We start from the raw sequence: 8116 nt of genomic DNA on the forward strand, positions 1-8116 counted from the left end.
GCGCCCCACCTTCCGCATCCAATGACAGTTCTTGTTGCAGCTGGTGCCAGTTGCTCCCAGGGCCGCTGCAGAGGGGGCTAGGGTGAATGCAGACAAGCTGCGCCACATCCTGCACCATCCAGGGATCCACTTGCTAACACTCCCCCAGCCCCTGCTGCTGCGGCCTGAGAAGCAGCCGAAACCAGCTGCCTGCACCACGGCATAGTGTAGACCAGAAGCTGAGGTGAGTGGGGACAGGCAGAGCCCAGGCACAGGGGGACAGGCAGAGCATGGTGCAGTCCTGGGAACAGCACCCCTCCCCGCATCCCTTCCCTAGTCCCAGCCTCCCTCCCTCCCTCCCTCACCGCTTGGGAACATTTCCCTATCTGTTAGGACTGTCTGAAGCTTTGGTAGCTGATTCGGCGGCTGAATCTCCGAATCCGAATAGGCCAAGTCAAAGCAGGATAGTGATTCAAATCATTGAATTGAATCGCTGTCCCTCGAATCGGCCGAATCCGAATCGAATACTTGCTGCTGTGCACAGGCCTAGTAAAGTGGCTTTCTAATCTCAAGGTAACAATCTTGGCAGAATGAGAACATGTTCTCACAGGAGATGTTCCCACATGAGGGGGGGCAGGATGAAGGGGTCTAACCCAGCCAGAGAAACTAGGACTCTTTACAACCTGGCTCAAAGGAGGGGGAAGGCAAGGATCAGGACTCAGACACCTCCATAGGGACAGAGCCCCAAGATGCCAGCACATGTGAGAGAGGAACATGGGGGGGCTGATGCACACCCCCCTCTCTGATCCCATCCCCTTTCCTGGTTCCCATTCCTCTCTTATCTATTTCTGTCCCACTGAGTTACTATCTCCTTCCCTGTCAACCATACTCATTAGTTTTCAAGACCCCAGAGCCTTTTTCCTTCTTCACCCCACCTCTCGCAGAAATCATCACCAGGCATCTTTTGTTTTCCATTTGGGAATCATTTGTGTGCCTTCTGGAGCTGCAGCTCTACTTGGATTACATTTCCCCACAATAAAAGTAATAGCTACTTGACAGAGGCATTTTATATAGGAACATTCCTTCCTCTCTCCTTAAGTGCCTGCCAAGGACTAGATTCAAACTCAGGCAAGCTAGAACATAGGTCTGATTCAATGGCTATTGTACATCCCCCTGAGCCAACTCTGGCAGGCTAAAGAGCCTTTTGTCTCCTCTGTGTGATTACACAGTGGAACCTGTTGGCATGAGAGTTGGGCTTCTTTGAGAGCGAGGAGCCCAGCTATTTTTGATTGCTGTTTTATAATGTCACCTCCCCAGAGGGGTAGTGGGTGCCAAGCGCTAGCTAGGGTAAATGTTGGGTGACTGAGACTGGATCAGTGTGATCAGATACCTGAGCCAGAAAGGCAGTAAAATCTGTCAACCTTAGGAAAAGCAAGCCTCTTTTCTAGTAGGGGGGCTGTATCTTGGAACCCCTTTACTCAAACAGTGCTACATTTGGAACAGCCCTACACTGCCCCTGGAAGGTAGTCCACATTTCTAGGAAATGTGAATGAGTGTGGATTTCAGAGCACTGAGAGGAGCCAACCTTTAAGCAGAAAAGGCGTCTTAACCTTAATTATAGCAGACCTGCTATTCCTCTCCTGTGTTTCCCAGGCTTAAAACAAGCAGCTGCAGAAACAAAGTGCTCTCTAGCATGGTGCCAGGTCAGTGTCTGAGTACTGAATCAGAGCAGGCAGCTCTGTGATCTATTCCCAGTGCTCCCTCCTCCTGTCCCTGCAGATGTTCTTTACAGGGCTCCCATCTCGCTTCACACTTGTCCACCCTTAGCTTGTAAAAACTGCCAGGCTCCCAACACAAGTTGACAAGGCTACAGGCAAGTGCATATTTCTTGTGGGCTGTTTCTTCCACTAGAGCGGGGTATGAGGGCTTTTGCTACACTCTTCCCTTCCTCTCACTTCGTCAATCCCTGGCTCCGGTCTGAGGAAATGGAAGCTTCCCTGTAAGCTATACACACATACATGCATCCTGTGACAGAGAGCTGAAATCCCTGTGCAGCACTGAGTCCCAAGGGCATGCTGTCCCACTGGAGCACTCCCGGAGAAATGCAGCAGCCGTACAGCAGAGCTATTCCATGCACCACGGCATGTTACAGCTTGGATCTGCAGAGCTAGAGGGTGCTGCTGCTCTCATTCAGGCAGCAACAGTCCTGCAGCAGGCCAGTAATAATGGCAGATGGATCCAGCAGGATTCATTAAGAGAATTCATCTGATTAATTAAAAGATGATTTTATTTGGGAACAAAGAAGAGGTTATCAATATTATTTGCTTTTGGAAACAAATCTCTAATTAAATACTGTCTAACTCCATCTCCATTTAATGTCAGGCCCTGACTAGTAGAATTTATAGTATGAAATGAAAATTAACCCTGTCAGGCCATTCCCTGTACCACAGAGCAGCATCTAGCCACACTGGCTCTTCCAAAGAGGCATGGTTTAAAGAGGCTGTTTAATGCTCTCAGGAAAGATGGGAGAGTGCCTATTTCCTGCACAATTGAACTATGCTCATCTGCCTATTGGTGCATAGCACTCACATGTAGCCTTAAAGGGAATGCTAAAGGTAAGCACACAGGTTTAACATCCCCCTGCCATTCACATACCAAACACTGAGGGAAAACAACACCCATGTGAGGACACAACTGGGACTATAGAACTGGAACTACAGCCCATGGGCCCTTGTCCTCTATAACAGTGCTTCTCAAACTGTCTGATGTGCTGGACCAGCAATTTTTTTTCCAGTGGGTCAGGGACCGGTGCCCGGTTCAGCCGGTGGCAGCAACTGCATGTAACAGCGCTACACAAATGTGCGACCGGCTGTTTCTTTCTCTTTCCTCACCTCGCACGACGTGATGTCACCTGGAGTGTTGGAACGTACGAACTGTAGCGCTATGACATATCAGTGTTATGCTTCTGAAAATATCTTTCTTTCCTGGCAACTCACTGCGGACCAGCAACCGGTGGCTCAGACCACCACTTTGAGAAGCACTGCTCTATAACATGGTACTGTCCCAGAGCAGGGGCTGTGCAAGGTGGAACCTTGTGGGTGAGCTGAGACCTGTGGATGCTCTCCTTAGCATAGGAGGCCTGGGTTGTTTTTTGTTGTTAATTTAACTTGGTGCGCTGCAGTGAGCAGATTTAAATCCATTCCTTATTCCCTCTCAGCTGCTTCTCATCCAAGATCTCTTTATATGCATCTTACTGAAGCTGTGTTTTCTGTGGCTCTGGCAGCTCCTGGGTTGGATGTTCCTAATGCTGTTTTCTGGGAGCTGCTCCTACCTCTCCGCTGGAGACAAAGGGTCCTTCTTGCCTTTATACTAACAAAGAGGCAGGGCTTGGGTATAACAAACCCAAAAGGAATTCCTTAGCAAGTAGGTCTGTGCAAAGCTTCAGTTGCCAATTCTATTCGGAGGACATTTGGCCCAATTCGGCTGCCGAATCTCTGAATGCAAATCAAATCGAGAGACTCGTTAAAAGGTCTAAATCGAATCCAAAGCCTCCAAATTGATTCAGAGATTCGGATCAGCCGGGGAGAGCAGGCACAGTCGGGTGGCTGCATGTTCTCCTGCAGCTCCTCCAGCTGTGCCTGCCTCTGCCCCATCCCCCACCTGGCCCAGCCTCCTGGCACTTAAAAAAAACCCATGCTGCATCTCCACAATGCAACAGCTGCCATGTAGTTGCCCAGTGTGGGGGGGCTATCCCCACTGCCCCCCACTGCCCTGCACTGGGCGGGGAGGCTCTGCCATGAGCCCCCAGAGTCCCTGATCACTGCTGCTACAGCTGATGAGTGCAGGGCTTTTTTTTTATTATTTTTAAGTGCTGGGAGGCTGGGGCAGGGCGGGGCAGCTCCCATGGCTCCCCCAGCCCTGGGAGAGATAGGCACAGCTGGAGGGAGAACCTGCAGTTGCTTGGCTGTGCCTGCCTCTCCCCGGCTGATCTGAATTGCCAAATCAGCACCAAATCTCCAATTCTGATTTGGCCAAATCAAATCACTGTCCTTCGAATTGGCCAAATCTCAGCTGAATACTTGCCTATTCGCACAGGCCTGTTAGGAAGGATCCCAGCACACAGCTCCGGCACAGCTCCCTGGCTCTCTAGCACATACTGCATTGCTCAGTCTGAGCAGGCTGGCAGCCTGAGACCTGGCCCAGATTGAGCAGACATAGCTCTAGCTGCAGACTATACTCTCCTGATCAAAACCCCATGCAGGACAGTGTGTCTTCTGTGTACTTTACTGCAGTGTATCTCCTTGTGCCTTTAAATTCTAAGCTGTTTGGATAGACTACTTGACTAGCATTTTACCACCTTTGCAGCACTATATAAATTATCATAAACTTCATGCTTTGTGGCATAAAATGTTCACCAGCTGCAGTCGGAAAGAAAGCCTTCCCTCCCCTTTTGGGTATAATGATGAACAAGCAGTCAGAGCATGATGGACTTGCACATCCCTCTGAAGCATTGGACACTGGCCTGTTTGAGATAGGATGTTGCAGCTGAGACAGTTTTGGCCTAGCAGGTCTTCTGAGCTTTTGTTACAGGGACTACACACTGGCTTCTGGAAAGGGGTGATTTATATTATTTGCTGTGGGCCACATTGAAAGCCTGTTGGTATAATATAGCTTCAGACAACACGTTGCTCGGGCAGTGCTTTGTTACAAGGTACTGAGAAAACACTGCCTAGTATCTGGTAACCATTTATCATTAATATTTGACACTGTAAAAAATTGCCCAGTGAACAGAAACAGAAGGTAGGTACTCTACGCTGGCAATAAATATCTCCAGGTAATAACCAACTTGGTTACTTGCTTGTTTTGTAATAGAAAGCAGGTAGTAAAGACTCTGCTGGGTAACCTAAAAGCGTCCAGTTTTGAGTGATAAGAGGTGGAGGATGATTTAAAGTCCTTTTTTGTTGGGAATAGCTGTTTCTACCTGGCCCCTTTCTTGGCATCTGGCTCAGCCATAATTGACAGGTTTCTACTCCCCTTGTTACCCCATGATGGGAATTATTTCATTAACTGCAATTAACATTTCATGTAAAATTGTGAGCATTTGCTATGTTTTCGGGATGTCTCTTTGGCCTAGAGTTGGGCCAGTTTCATTGCACAAAGACCTCTAAGTCCACAAAAGGGAGACAGCAAGAGAGGTGAGTCTCACAAACGAGCAAGCTGTTTATAACTCTCAGCTTGCCACTGTGATGATTAAAGTATGGATGTGGGGGACCTGTGCACTTAGTGGAAATTAACAGCTATTCCTTTCATGGTGTTCACACTGAAATACTAAGGAGATTTCAAATGTAGAGATTTTTCTATATGAGTTGGCATTATCTTGAGTATGAGCAGAAAAGCAGGTGGGAGGCATTATGGGTATGCTGCCAGCAGACTCACTTGGAGTATATGTTACTATGATGCATACAAGGGCTGTTGTAATAAGTATGCTGCAAGTTGTGAGGAAAATATCTTGTAACTCATGGGGCTGACCCTGCAGTTCCAGAATGGTGAATCAGACCCATGAACTACAGAGAAGAACTGTCCAGGTGGAGCGATGTGCTGATTCACCTTTGGGCCCCACTGCTGGCAAGGTTTTGCTCTTGATAAAGTGTCGTTGACTGAGACAGTTTTTTGGAAGGGTGCTGGACTGATGACCCTAGAGACTGGAGTGCTGCATCCATAAGACTCTGAGAGCAGTAAGCCACAACAAGAAAAGCTTCTGTTATTCTGCAAAGCTGCATCTGACCTAGAGGGGCCTCCTGCAGATCTTTAGTTAGGTGAGCCTGTCTCTCTACTGGAATGGCACCAAGGAGAGTACAGAGAGCCCAACAAGTGGAGAAAGCTCATAACGATCATTCAAGAGACCTGCACCACTGGCTTGCCTGCTAGCAGTGGTTCTTTAGTAGAAGGGGAAATGAAAGAGAATTGGATGGTATTTCTTGAGGAGTTTTTGTAACGGCTTTTGCTTATGATGGAGGTAAGGGTTCATCCTGTGTAGCTGTTAAAACAGGCTTCCCTGTGCTGAGTAATTCCAGATGGTAGGAGATTCCAGCTTTTTTCGATGGGTTTATGGTTCCTGGGAACAGTCCTTCCAACATAGCAGGCTCTGAGGGAGACCTTCATCGGCATGTCCACACATGCAGGCGCGTGCGCTTGCAGCAGCTCAAATAGAAGTGACACAAATTTGTGCCAGAGATTTTTGCCTCAGCACATGTGCCTGAACATGCACTTTGGTGTGGAGTAAGTTGTGCCACTTGGGCCAAAATGACCCTACCCAGCTCCTCCTGGATCTTCAGCCAGGGGGAGTTAGAGGCTGGAGCCAGCACATTTGCAAGCAGCTCAGGGCTACTTGTCCTCACAGGTTTTGAGGCCCATCCAGTTGGTATCTGGGGACACTACCCCTTGTGACAGCTGGATTGCTGAAGCAGCCCCAACCTGGAGTGGCCCCTGCACCCTCTATCCACTGCAGAAGTCTGGCAGTGGGGGGCTGGTGCCTGGCTGTGACTTGCTGCGCACCTGCGATAGCGCTGCCCCTTGGACTTGCAGCCCCATGGCTGCACACCTGCCAGACCTGGATGGGGACTGCAAGGCCACTTAGGACATGGTATGGGCACTGCAGAAGAGCACTGCACCTCTGGGCCAGCAGCCAGTGGCCTGTGGCTGCACAGTTGGCCATCGTGCACCACTGCTGTCATGTCTTCTGGTGCCCCTGCTCTGCCATCTGGGCAGCTATCACCCGGATGTGCTCCTTGAGGTGGCCCATTTTGCACTGTCAAAGCATGTCCTCTTGGCCCCAAATAGCCAAGAGGTCAGCCACCTTGTCTGCCCTCCAGCTGGGTCCCCAGTGCTGGTGCTGGACAGACTCCTCTGCCCAGGTCTTGTCACTTGTCTCACCAGCAGAGATCCTGGTGTTCCCTGTTTAAAATTTGCAAAATCTTTGATAAGAATCCCAAATTCTCTCATTAAAATACCCAAAATCTATGTTCTTTCACTATTAAAATGAAATGCCACTATATATATAGAGAGACAATGTTTTATTGATAATGATATATTTATAAGCTTAAAGCAATTTGGAAGCCTACCAGTGCCTCTATCATCATAATAAAATAGATTCTAAATATCTATACACTTTGGTTTTTACTTTTGGTTTTTCTGTCATAGAAAAATCAGAGCTGCCCCTGCCTACTTTGCTCACCAGGATGTATGGCGCTGAGCATCACTGATATTTCAGTGCCCTTCCCTTGCCCCTCACTCTCAACCCATAGCCTCCTTCCTCCCCCCCCCAGTCTGCTCACTTCTGGCCTGCAGCCCCTGCCTGCCCCCACTAGCTTCCTCCCAGCCACAGCTCTGTCTCAGTACCAGGACATGAGTCCAGCTGTAGCTGTCCCACCTGCTGCTTTGTGGCTCTGAGTAGTACCAGCCCTTGCTGTTTTGCTCCCTGACCCATGTTGTTCCTGGGAAGCCCTTGACTGGGTATCAGGGACTGAGCTGGGCCCTTTTCTCTCAGGCCAGCTTCCCCCTGTACAGGCTGCTGTAGGGGGACGAGGCACTCTAAGTCTGGCTCTGGAGGCCTCTCCTACCCACAGCACTCCCCATCCCCAACCCCCATCTTTCTCTCAAACCTCTCAAACACCCCTGCTGCCACCTCCACCCCCCTCCCCCCCAGCTCTTCACACCCCACAAGTGGTTTCTGGGACCAGGAGCCCCCCCACAGGCTGGGCCTGCATGTCCCAGCACTGGTGTGGGCACGGGGCAGGGTGCAGTGTAGCAGTGTAGCAGTTGCCCCTGTAGCTGCAGCTCCTGCCAGCAGGTCCCATCCCATCCCATCCCATCCCATGTGGGCACGCAGGGTGTGAGATTTGTGGAGGGGATGTGGGGTTGGGAGGGACGGGTCTAGGGGGAGTTTGTGGGCAAATTTAGGGATGGTGGGGGTGAAGTTTGGGGAGTATGGAACTGGGCATGCAGGATATGACATTTGTGTGGGGGGTTGGGGGGTTTGTGGGTGGGTGTAGGGTTTGTGGGGGTATGGGGCTTGTGCAGGGGTTTGGGCTTTGTCACTGGATTTCCAGGTATCAGATTTAGAGCCCATGGTGCAAAT

The 8116-nt window shown here is 49.9% G+C and overlaps 1 protein-coding gene across 3 annotated transcripts in view; it reads left to right on the forward strand.

Annotated features, from left to right (window-relative positions):
* SIL1 (SIL1 nucleotide exchange factor) overlaps window positions 1–8116 on the forward strand; it is a 335801-nt gene that overhangs the window by 64464 nt on the left and 263221 nt on the right. The gene's annotated exons all lie outside the window — the stretch shown is intronic.

The sequence above is a fragment of the Alligator sinensis genome, unplaced genomic scaffold (assembly GCF_000455745.1).
Source record: "Alligator sinensis unplaced genomic scaffold, ASM45574v1 scaffold156_1, whole genome shotgun sequence".
Lineage (NCBI taxonomy): Eukaryota > Metazoa > Chordata > Crocodylia > Alligatoridae > Alligator > Alligator sinensis.